The sequence below is a fragment of the Ailuropoda melanoleuca genome, chromosome 8 (assembly GCF_002007445.2).
Source record: "Ailuropoda melanoleuca isolate Jingjing chromosome 8, ASM200744v2, whole genome shotgun sequence".
In the NCBI taxonomy this organism is placed as follows: domain Eukaryota; kingdom Metazoa; phylum Chordata; class Mammalia; order Carnivora; family Ursidae; genus Ailuropoda; species Ailuropoda melanoleuca.
Window position 1 is genome coordinate 124,863,628 of NC_048225.1, and position 12,265 is coordinate 124,875,892.

At 57.5% G+C, this 12,265-nt stretch overlaps 1 protein-coding gene across 2 annotated transcripts in view; it reads left to right on the top strand.

The window, feature by feature from the left end:
* The first annotated feature begins 422 nt into the window (after positions 1-422).
* Positions 423-12,265, top strand: part of KCNJ10 (potassium inwardly rectifying channel subfamily J member 10) — a 30,900-nt gene continuing 19,057 nt past the window's right edge. For both annotated transcript variants that reach the window (XM_019792762.2, XM_019792763.2), the window contains exon 1: positions 423-3,272. The gene's annotated coding sequence lies outside the window, so the exon portion shown is untranslated. The remainder of the gene's footprint in view (positions 3,273-12,265) is intronic.

A 12,265-nucleotide genomic window follows, 5' to 3' on the forward strand; every position in this document is an offset into this window, starting at 1 on the left:
CTAACCCCAAGATCAAGAGTTGCATGCTCTACTGACTGAGCCAGCCAGGCACCCTTAGGACTCCTTTTTTGTAAAAAGATTTAAAAATTAAAAACGGTCATTTGACAATATGTACAAAGGAATATACATGATGGATATACGTATATATGTTATAGAACATAACTTAAGAACAAAACTCCATTTAAGTCACTCTTTTAAAAAAAAGATGTATTTGTTTATTTGAGAAAGAGAGAGAGTGGGGGGAGGGGCAGGGAGAGAGACTCTCTAAGCAGACTCCGCACTGAGTGCAGGGCTCGATCCCAGGACCCTGAGATCATGACCTGAGGCGAAATCAAGAGTCAGATGCTTGACCGACTGAGGCACCCAGGCACCCCTCAATCACTCTTTTTAAATTAGAAACCTACAGTTCCATTCCAGCTATCTGTATTTTCCACAGTCTTGCACCCATGCTGTTCTAGAATTTCTAAGCTAATTGCCCAGTCCCACCTCCACCCTGATTTTTAGCATATGGGTCTTCTGCTGTATAGGAAAGACAAAGACCATTTGGAAGGAACTTCTCCGGAGACTTCTCCCTCACCACAAGATATCTCTTCTGCTCCTGCCCTTGGATTCTTTCCTCCCTGTCCTCTCAGAGGAGTGCCCTAAGTGTCGAGCCAAGAAGCTTGCACCGTGTCCAGTAAGGAAGGGGCACTCTGTTTGGGGTTTGATAGAAGAACACAGGGACTGACATGATGAAGACAGGCTGCCTCTTCCTTTGAGAATGGAGAGAAGGGTGAAGGGTGGGTCCAGGTCCTGGGTTGTTAGTGACCTTCCTGGTTCTGGTAGTGGCCATGAAACAGAAAGGAACATCCAAGAGAAATATAGCAAAGGGAAACCTGGCAGGATTTGGAGGCTTAGTTGACATGTCAAAGGATGGGGCAGAGGGATGGGTGAAGAGGAGAGAGCACTTCGTTTTTAAATCTCTTTGACCAGGAGAAACACAGAAATAAAGAAGTCACGAGGATTGCCAGGCTTGAGGAGGAAAATGAATTCAGTTTGGGGCCTGTCTGGTGGAAGTGGAAACCCCCTGCCAGCAGCTGGAACTGTGAGGCTCTAAAAAGAAAGCCTCAGGCTGAAGATGGAGGTTTGGATGTAACTCAGAGGTGGTAGCTGGAGCGATGTCAGTGATGAAGGCTCCAGGTCAGACACAGGAAGATCAAGGACCCAAAGAGAACCGAAGCCTGAGACTCCGGTGTTGGAGGAGGGAGCAGCTGGAGGCTCGGGCGTGCAGGGCCGGGGGAGACGATGAGGCTGGATGGCACCAGGTTCAGGTCGTGGCCGGCCTTCTGTTCTGCGGCAAGGAATGTGGATTTTCATTCCAGACAGTGGGCAGCACTGCAGGCTTTTACACGGGGAGGTGGCACGGTCAGGTTTGTGTTTCAGAGAGATGTATGTTATTGGTGTTTCCTCTTAAACATAGGACTTCATGATCTGCAGGACTTGAGTGGAAGAAAGTGGAGGTCGGATGACTAGTTAGACGGCAGCCATGGGAATCCTGGAGAGAGGTGCCTGGTGTCCTGGACCACAGCCCAGTGATGCGGCAGAGAGGAAGGGGGCAGGCCCCAGGTGCTTTACAAAGTCCATGCACTGATTAGCCAAGACGAGGTGGGGGAGGATGTAGATTCTGGGATTGCTGTCTGGTTTCCCCTTCAAACCCTCTGGCTCATCTTCAGATTTATCTTCCTGAAATTCTGCTATGACTGCATTCTCTGCTCAAGATCCCCCGTGGACCTCCTTGGCCTCCAGAAACTCAGAGCTGACCCTGAACTGGCATATTTCTCCCTTTACTCCAGGTCGTCCCCCAACACAAGCACTCTGCCTGTGGTACACCCCCAGCCGGCTACCCTCCCCCATGGGGGCCTATGTGCAATGCACATTTACCCATCCTATGGCTTTTAGAGGCAGAACTAAACTAACAATGTCAAATTTCTTTGTTTTTTTTTTTTTTTGCAAGATATGTATCAACTCAATATGGTAATACTGGTTACTGATTAGTAGTTAAATATCTAAATATCGATGATGAAGAAAAAAGGGGAAATTATTCTTTCCTTAATAAATGCCAAGGGTGGGAGACTGTGGATAAGAACCTCTCAAAACTCGCTTTCAGATACTGAAAGAAGTCCTCGGTGACGAAAAGCTTGAGAACCACCACCGGAGCTCGGTCTGGTCCAGCGGGCCAGTGTGAGGCTGTTTCCACGCAGACTTGTACTTCCCAGTCCCTCCACCCCACCCCAGGACTTTGTAGTCACTGCCCTTCTCTCTGCCTCAAACGCCCTACCCACCAGCTCCCAGGACCGGAATCCTCTGCACTCTTTAGGGCCCTTATCAGATGCCCCACATCTGCCAGGACCCCCTAAGTAGAGCGACCTCGCCCTCTCTGCGGCCTCCAGCGTCTCCGCACCTGCGCTGCGCGCCCCGCCCCACCGGCCCTTCGGGACCGGGATCCAGCCCGCTGCCGGCGGGGGAGGTCCGCTCACTCGGCACTCGGCACCCGGGACCGCACGCAGTGCTTAGGGGACGGTGACCGGCCAGGCAGTGGTGCTGAGGGAGAGAGCGCCGGAGCCCCGGAGCCCAGCCCCGGCCGCCCCTTCGCGCGGCGCGTAGGGCCACCGGGCCGTCCCGAGTTCATTTCCAGCTCATTAACTCCGCCAGCCCCGCCCCGCCGCGCCCGCTCCCCGTCGCTGACACGGCCACCGCCGCCTCCTCCTCTCTCCCCTGTCTTCGTGCCAGCGCAGCCCCTATCGCTTCGCCCATCGTCTCGCGTCCCGCTTCCTCCCGGAGTCTGTCTGGGTCCCGCTCTTCGGGCGCGGCTCTCCGCCCTGCTCCTCCATCTGTCTGGGGCTCCGCTTCCTCGCCCCCTGCGCCCCGCCCGCCCCGACCCCTCCAATCCCGGCATCTCGGGCCTGGCGCTCCATGTACCCATTGGCCCGACCGCAGCCCTCCGGCCCCGCCCGCCGGCCCCCTCCGGGCCCCTCCATTCACACAAAGTTTGGCTCCCGGCGCTGCAGAGGGAGGGGGCGGCCCGGCCCGGCCCAGCTCTGCCCCCGGCCGGCCCGACCCCGGCCCCGGCCCCCGGACCAGCCCTTATCTGATCCCAGCTCCGGGTTTAAGAGTCCTGGCTCTGCCCGTCGCTCAGCTCGGTTCCTCATTCCTGCCCGCCCCGTCCGTCTGTCCGTCCGTCCGTCCGTCCGTCCCGCTGCCCATCCGAGGCGCCACTCCACCCCGGACCCAAGGTAAGCCCCCTGGCCGTGATGGAGGAGTGCTGCCGCCCCGGCCGGCCCCTGTCCACCTCACTCCCAAAGATATCGGGGCCCCCAGCCCTTCGCGTCCCTACCGTGTCTGGCTTCAGCGGTATGAGCCTGTTCCCCAGCCTCCCACCTTGGGCGACCCCAAATGGACCATCCGGGGAAGGGCTCCCCGAGAAGGAAACTTTACCCAAGCTGGTCACTTCAAGGCTGAGGAAGGGGCTTTCCTGATGCCCTTCCTATGAGGCGACCTGGCATCCCATCACAGCCCTCTCAAGGAGTACAGTGACCCGCATACATATGACCACGCATCCCCCACACAGGCACTCCAGACAGCGCCCCCTCTTCCCAGGATCATCGAGTTACTCCCACTCCCATGCCAGCCCCATTCCCCCCTCCCCACACAGTGACACTCACATAGTGACACCCATTAATCACAAGTTCAAGCAGGGGGGAAAAAGGCACATACAGCTTGGATTAGGAAGCCCTGGTAGCCTGCTGTGCCTGGGACCCCTGCCCACCCCACCCCTTCCCTCCACTCCCGCTTCCCTGGCTCTTGGAGCTCCCCCCTCCCCACCTCTCGCCCCTCTCCCCCCAACTGTGTCACAGTAAGATCCCAGGAAGAGCACAGCAGAGCAGCTCCTGCTGAGATGCAAGGCCAGATGGAGATGCCCTTCCCCATCCCACTCCTTCTCCCCGCCAGGGACTGACCAGGGGCATGGGTGTTAGGAGAGAGACAGGGTTGGAGCTTCCTGATTTGGGGGCGGGCAGCTGAGTCCTGGGATGGGCAGAATGGGTAGAAGGACAAAACTGGGAAAAGGTGGGAGTGGGGCCTCTGGTCACTTGAGATTTCATTCTTATTAGCACCCCAGAGTGAGGCAGATAGGAAGTTGGGGTGGCGCAGAAGCCAGGGTACTAATCTGGACCCAAAGGAGGCCAAGGCTTGAAGCCTGATGTTGTTGCTTATCAATACAAATTCTAGCTAAAGATATCTCGGCCAGTCTGCCTTGGCTGCGGTGTTTGAATTTTTTGCCACCGGGACTGATTTAGGGAGTTCCAGGCAGGAGGAAGGAGATGGGAGATTTGGGACCCCCTTGTGAGGAGGGCCATTTGTTTAGGGGTGCTCAGCAGGGCCTGGAGGGTGTCAAGAAACCAGCCCAAGGAGGGGCCAGCGGCAGCCACTGAGTTCCACTGACTTCCATCTCCAAACCCTCTCCCTAATCTCTATGACTGTCTGACCATGTTCCCACAATGGTGGGCACCATCCTGTGCCGAGGGGCAGGGTCTGCTTCTTCCCCAGGGTGTAGGCTGGGTGTGGGGGACCCGGTGGAGAAGGAAGCAGGTGTCCTGGCTCCTAGCTAGTTCTTCAGGGAGCAGGAAGTGAGGGAGGGGGAGGGACGGCGTCATGCCAGGGAGAGGGGCCAGGGCTGCTCGGTGGAGGAATAGGCATGGCCCAGGCAGTGCCAACTCCCTTTTCCCCACCCCTCTGTCCTTTGGTGGTGGTGGCGAGGGAGGGAGAGAGGGGGTGTCGGGGGGTGATCTGGGCCAGTCCAGCCTCCCAAAGCCCTTGCCAGCCTGGGTCCTGAAAGGAGCTGCTGTTTTCTAAGCTGTCCCCCACCCCCCACCCCCCAGCCAGAGCCCGAGCAGCCAACTTGTCTCAGTGGGTATCAAATGGCAATGACTCCACAGAATGGAGGGGTGGGGGGTGGGCAGGTTATGGACCCATTCCTTCTGTGGTTCTAACGCAGAATCCCACTGCTGCCCCCTACCCTGAGGAGAAAAAAACCCTATCTTCCCATCATCTGCCCCACATCCAGTCTACTGTCGCTCACGTTTGCATGGGAGGGTTAGTGGGCTGCCCACTCGCATCCCCCACCGCTTCCCTGTGCCCCACTGAACGGTGCGCGGTGCCCCTACCTGCACCTCGACGCACGAGCTCATTTATAGCTCCAGCTTGTTTGGCTTGGGCTAGAAGGAAAGGGCCTGGCAGAAGACCCAGGGGCCTCCTTCCCTTGTCCTTCCTAGGGACCAGAGAGGCTGGGACACTTGGATCTGGGTGGGCTCAGGGGACATTCTCTGGGGTCATCCTGAGATTGATGGGATGAGAGGTTTAGTGCCCTGGGGATGAGTCATACAGAAAGACTCACTTTCTCAGAGGAGAAAAGGCCTCTTGGGCCTCCTGGCAGGATGCTTGGTTCTGTACGTGAGGTGGAAGATAGGTTGAGCCCCCTGGCATTGGTGGGGAGAGAAAGAGGCATCGGGTAATGGAGCCCCCAACTTTCCTGCCAAGGGTTATGTAGGACGGGAAGAAAAAACTTCCACTCTCCCTCCCCTTCCCGGCCTAGATTCTTCTCTTGCCTGACTGGTCAGTGCCACTGTCCACGCTGAGGCCAAGCTGTCCGGGATGGTGGTGAGGCCCTGGAAGGGGCCGAGAGGTCACTGGGATGGGACCGCAGAAGGATAGAGAGCAGGGAGATTTGGACTCCAAGTGTTTAGTGCCCAGTGAAGAGTGGTCGGTGGGGGCAGCTCCCGGACTCTGAGCTTTGTCAGTTTGCCCCGTCCCTGTCTGTCCCGCAGGCTGAGTTCAGTGCTTTTCTTCCTTCGTCCCGGTTTCACCTACATGTTGCTGCCGTGCGTGGCCACAGTGCATCCCCTCTTCACCCCCACCCCCACCCCCATCAGAACCTTGAACCGGCAAAGAGAAAGGGATTGTGGGAAAAACTCTCCCGTGGGTGTCTGCCAGCTTGGAGCTGGATTTGAGGCGGTGGGGAGAAAGCAGGGGCTGGCTCTGGAATGTGAGGAGAAGTAGGAACTGACTGGTGTGGCCGGGAGAAGCAGGGGCTGAGAGCAGGGTAGGAGCATTTCTGGCAAATGTCAATGTATTTGGCCATTCTGTTCTTCTTCCAGGGACAGAAGGCCTGGGGAAAGGGGTGGGGCTGCAGCTGGAAGGACTTGGGTTAGACTTCAGGAAGCACATCCCATTACAGGAAAGAAATTTGAAATGGAGATTGGAAAAGAATAGGAGGCCACCTTCTGGAACAAAAAACAAACCCCTAAGCCCCCAAGCCCATCATTAAGGCTTCTGAGGGGAGCTGTGAATCTCCGACCAGCGATCAGCACAGGGATAACATGGCAGCTGTCAGGGGGCCCTCCTGGATGGCCGGCCACTCTAGCTTGCTGTCCCAGGCTCCTTCCTGCTGGGGCCCAGTCTGGGAGGCCGAGGGTGGAGCTGTGAGGAGCACAGCCTTGGAGGCAGACTTGCTGGGTGTCAGTCCTGGTTCCAGCACTTTGTGGCTCCCCTGGAGCTCCTTGTCCTTACCGTGGGGCCGGTAATAGCTGGGGATCAAGAGTCAGACTTTGTAAAGGGCTTGGAATGGTGCTCGCGGCTGTGGTGCCCCCACTCTCTGACCCGGCTCTGTGGGCTCTCCTGGCTCCTGGCCTTGTCCACTCCCCAGTTCTTCTGCGGTCAAGTGGTCAAGTCCGGGCTTCTGTCCCTCCACCTTTCCTGAGTTTGGGAAGGGTGGAGGATTTTCAACCAGACCAGGTGAGATTCCTGTCTTCATTCCCACAGATGGGCCATCGCGTGGGCTGGGGCTCCTCACCCTCTGCTCCTTTCCCTGTTTGCACCAGGCTGATGTCCTGTCTTCAGCTAAGGTCCAAGAAGTGTGGACTGGGCTGTTGAGCCTCCCTAAAACAGTCTGTCCGTTCAGAGCAACTTCTCCCTTCCAGCCTGACGCCAGCTTCTCTGCCCCCAGCCCACATCTCCCCCAACCCGCGTGACCCTGCCTGTCCCTCTCAAATGCGTGTTACCTTCCTCTCAGGCTTACGTACTCGCCGCTTCCTTTGTCCTCCCCACCAACCCCCGTCAGCCTGGGTGCCCACAGTAGCCTCCCTAATGGCCTCCCTGACTCCAGCCTCTCTCTCTCCTTGGCTCCCTTCCTTTACTGTTCCCTCCACTGGAACTGTCACCATGAAGCACCGGTTTCATCTTGCCCCTTTCCTACCCAGACACCCCTGTTGGTTTTCAGATGAACACTCCCAATCACAGTCTTCAAGATACTTAACAGAAGCCTCTCCTCACTCCCTTCCAGCACACCACCTTTTGGGACTGCCCTCTTCAGACTTTGTTCTGGGGGAGGTGAGTCCATCAGCAGTCCCTGAGCTACACCTCTTCCTTCCCTTTAGGCTCTCACGGGGGACCTTCCCATTCCAAGGCCCACCCCTCCCACACATCTCCATCCACCTTTCCCCAGCCGCCCTGTCATCTTGTAGCCCCTGCTCTCAGCATTCTGCTTGTCCTTCCTCCCTGTGTCTGTTACCTTTCCCAGAAGCCCAACACAATGGTCATGTTGGGAGGGACGTCCTATCTCCTTCATTACACGGGGGGGTCCTCTGGGATGGGGCCATGCCCCTGCAGCCCTGCTGATTTCCAACCCCCTGAAGCAAAGGCTTCTCTTCCCTCCCTGGACCCTTCAGCTCCTAGGAACAGAGTACCCTCCAACCAGCTGAACTCTAGGTAGGAAACCTTCCTGGATGCTAATTCTGGGGGGAGGAGCCTGATGTTAGTTGCTTATGAGTGTCTGGGAGTGGGGTGTGTGTTTGTAAGACCCTATTATTCAACTCTCTAGGGAACTTCCAGAAAAGCCCCCCTCTGCCAAGGGGCCTATCCTGTGGAGATGGCTTAACCCTAAGATTTTAAGCAGCAGACCCCAGAACACCCCATTTCCAGTCCTTTAAGCACTGTTGGTCCAAGCACAAAAACTCATGTGGGGATCCACTGAGCCTTTCTCTTCTCGCCAGGGAGGTCTGCCTCGCCTGATGCCAGGCTTCTTGGCAGGCATCCAGAGTGGAGAAGGGGCGAAGGTCAGAGCCCAGCTTGGTGCAGCCCCGTTGTCTTCAGCACACCTCTGGGCAGGGGTTTGCAAGCTGCGGACCTGTGGGGACACCTCCCGGTGGGGCGGGGGGAGGAGGGGACGGGCACAGGGCTGGCCTCTTAGCGTCCCATTCCCCCTGGGGCTGTCCCTGAGCTCTACCCTCCACCCTTGTCACAGAGAGGAGACCGGGGCACATACCTTCTCCCCACGTCTAACCCTCCCTGGTTGACCCTCCGATAAACAGGACACAGGCAACTGGCAAGAGGAGAGAGAATGTGTCTGACAGAGTCTAGGGCACTGCTTCCCAAGCGTCTTCATCTCAGGACCCCTTTACATTCTTAAAGACTATTGCAGGCTCCAAAGAGCTGTTGTTTCTGTGGGTTACATTTATCTCTATGTTAGAAATGAAAACTGAGGAGGCCTAAAATATTTGTCAGTTCATTTAAAAACAACCCCAAACCCATCGCATGTCCACATAAATGATGTCTTTTTAATGAAAAATAGCTATATTTTTAAAAACAAAGAAACACAGAGTTTGGTAAGAACAGTAGCGGTGTCTTGCATGTTTACAAATCTTTTGAACGTGTGTCTCAACGGCAGACAGACGATGCCTCATATCTGCTTCTGCATTCAGTCTGTTGCCGTATCAAGTGTCACATAGCTTCTGGAAAACTCCACTGAACACTCATGAGAGAATGAGAGCGAAGGGAGCAAAGAACACTTAGCATTGTTATGAAGACAGTTTTGACCTCGCAGAGCCTCTGAAAGGGTCTCAGGAACCTCTGGGGTCCCCGGACCACACTTTGAGAATCGCTAGTCTAAAGGAACTTCAGAAAACAGTTTCAGAAATCCCCCGGCCAAGCAGAGTGTCCTGGCTGATCTCCGTCAGTGGCCCAGGCTCCTCTGAGCGTGCTCATTCTGGGGGGCAGGGGAGGAGAGCAAGGGGTGCAGTACAGGGTGGTATAGCCTGTGGGACCCAGTTCTACGCTCACTAGCTACGTGACCTTGGGCAATCATCCACATCTCTGTTTTCTCATCTATAGAATGGGGCTTTAAGAAAGTGCCTACTCTTTTTAGAGTTGTTGAAAATTACCTGACATAATTCTAGAAAAGGGCTTAGTGTGGTGCTGCATATCGTGAGCTCTAATTCAATCCCACAGCCTTGCTCCTGCATTCACTGGGCCCAGAAGGCGGCTTCCCAGCCCAGGGAGGGAAGGTGACCTGTGCCAGGTCCTGAGAAGGTTAGCAGGATTGCTGGCCCTGAACCCAGGAGTTCTAACTGCTAGCCCTACATCCCCACCCCCACTGGACTCTTGGGAGCAGGGGTGGGGTGGGGTGCAGAACCAGGGTCCTGACAGGGAGAAGGGAGCAGGCCTCCCCTTTCCCCCAGCCAGGGCCCAGGGCAGTACAGCGGGAAGACTTGAGGGCAGATCTCAGGGAGGACCTCCGGCCATCAGCACAGCTGAAAAGAGGAGAAAGCCAGCTGGAGAAGAGGTGCTTAAGTCCAGAAAGATCTCTCTGTCCTGCCTTGTGGGGGACAGTTCTGTAAAATGGCCTCAGCCCTCTCTCCTGGGGGCTTCTGGCACAGGGCAGAGAAAGTCTTGATGGGGCAACACTGCTTCTCACGGGGCGCCTCTTCCCTGCTCACTGCCCGCAGCCCCTTCCCAGGTCCCGGCCTCCTCAGCCCCTGCACTGGGCGCCCCCACCCTGCCCGCTGATCCACGGTGCCCTGGGGCAGTCCCTAGCACCCAGCGAGTGGCAAGGCCACTCAGGGTGCTGACAGTGTTGGTGGGTGGAGGCAGGTGCTGGGGTCCCCTGGGCAGGAGGGGAGAAGCCTCTTCCCCACACCCTACAGGAGAGCTAGTCCTGGCTCTGGCCCTTCGGCCGCAGTCCCGTGAGCCGGGCTGCAGGCACCACCTTTGTCAGAAGCCCAGATACCCCTGATGTCCCAAACCCTGAGCACACTCCAATTTTGCATCCCGTGGTGGTTCACATCCCACCCGCAGCCCCCAGGAGACCTGGCGGGCTGAGGTTTGAGAACTTGCTGTCCATTGCTCCATTCTTCTCTCCTGCCATACAGTTCCCTGAAATAGATGGTAAAGAGGAGGCAAAAAGTGGGTGGGCTCAGATTGTCCACCTGCTTCTTTCCAGGCCCAGCTTGGTCCCCACAGCCCCCCTCCCCCATCGTTACCAGTCCCTATGGCTTTTTCCACTTGCCAGGGCGTTTGCGGCCAGTGGCTGGTTTGGGGGCCCTAGGCTAGTCTCCCTCTACTGTCTCCCTAGGGGAGCCCCTATGGGCTAAGATCTCTCCAGTCTCAGCCCTGCCCCACTCCCTGCCTCCACAGGCAGGGCCAGCAGCCCCCCAGCTCCCTCCTCTGGACTGTGGGACAGGGAGAGGGCTGAGGGGCTGGCTCTGAATACTAATGAGCTGCCCATTGTCAAAGCCCCTTTGTGCCAGAGAGCTCCATTGAGGCGGCTCCGGGGCGGGCACAATGGGGGCTCTGTCCCTGAGTTCCCCCAAACAGTCACCTGCTTTCAAAGCCTCCCCCCACCACTACCCCTACCCGCCCCAGTGTCCGGAGGGCCAAGAGAGCGCGGGGGAGTGGGCCCGGGGCCAGGGGGATGGGCAGGAGGCGACCCCCCCCACTCCTGGGGCAGGCCGGGGAGACGGGCACTGGTGGGGAGAGGCCCCAGCTCACAGGGGGTGGGGATGAGGGGAGCAGTCTGTGGATGAAGCTGGAATGCAGGTTCTGTGAGGCCAGCAAAAGGGAAGGGGTGCTCACAGCGCCCACTCCTCTGTTCCACATGCCCAGCCTGGGCCCGTGGCTGCCCGCCTCTGCTCCTCCTCCACGGGGCTCATATATGCAGAGACACACAGGCACACTCTCATCTATGCAGCCCCACACACAGACCCCACTCGCACGCTGGAGCGGATGTGCCCAGACACAGCAGGCCAAGCTGGAGCCTGGACCCGCAGTCCTCCCGTCATCCACGTGCATATGCACCTGCACGGCTGCCCCCGGCCCCACCCCCCCCCTCTCCCCTTGGCACCCCTCCGCCAGCCGCTGGCTGGCGGCTCCGTGCCACCACCCCCCTTGCCCTCGCTGCCCCCTGCTGCTCCAACACAGGTTATAACAAGTTTGCACTTGTTGTGACCTCAAGAATGTAGCCCTGGGGCGGGTAATGTCCCGCTGCCCCAGACCGGACCGCTTACACGTTAACCATGGACACGGCCTCCTCCACTGAACTCTTGAGCACGGCTCCCCACCTCACCCCACCTCGGGGGTTTCATTGGCCAGGACCTCGGCCCCACAGCTGAGCCCAGCACACTGGGGAGAGGGGGGTGTGCTCTGCAGGATGATGGAACCCAGCCTGCCCAGCGCAGGCCCAATGTGACTGTCCCTTGTCCCTTGCATTTGCCCAGTGCACCCTGAGTCACAGCCCCTCATGGCCTGTTTTACAGAAAGGCTCTGAGAGGTGACACAACATGTCCAGGAGGCAAGGCTAGGACTGGAAGGGAGGTTTGTGGCCTCTAGGAGTATGTTTTCTCCTGGGGTGGGTGGGGGATTATCATCTGCCTTTTGGCTTCACTCAGGTGACCCGCCCCCACGTGGAGTTTTAACAGAGCTGTCTGGTACCACCTGCCCTGGGAAGTTGCTGGGGGAGTGGTAGGGCAAGGAGAAGGCAGGACAACAGGCACAGGGACCTGAAAAAGGATTCTGGGTCTAGAAAGAACCTCAGAAAGTCACCTTGACCCCTCCACTGTCTCTAGGCAGGGTGAGCTTACCTGCTTTCATTCCCTAACCTCACGCTGGCCCCACTCCTGCCACGGATTCTGCGTGGCTGGAAAGAGAAACCTCAGGACCTCCTTAGCGAGGCTTTCGAGTTTGAGATCTCTGTTGATTCCAAGTCCTTGGTGAGGCCTGGCTCTGGCTTTCCCCGCTAATACCCTCTGTCTGTGGAACGATCTGTCGGGGTGCCCATGCCCCCCCTGCTGTTCTGGTCCTAGGCATTTTTTGGAAGCCTGGAGCAAGCAGTCTAAAAAGGAGAGAGATGGAGGGCCCACCAGGACCCCAAGACCTGGGGCGATGGACGGGGTCGCAGAGG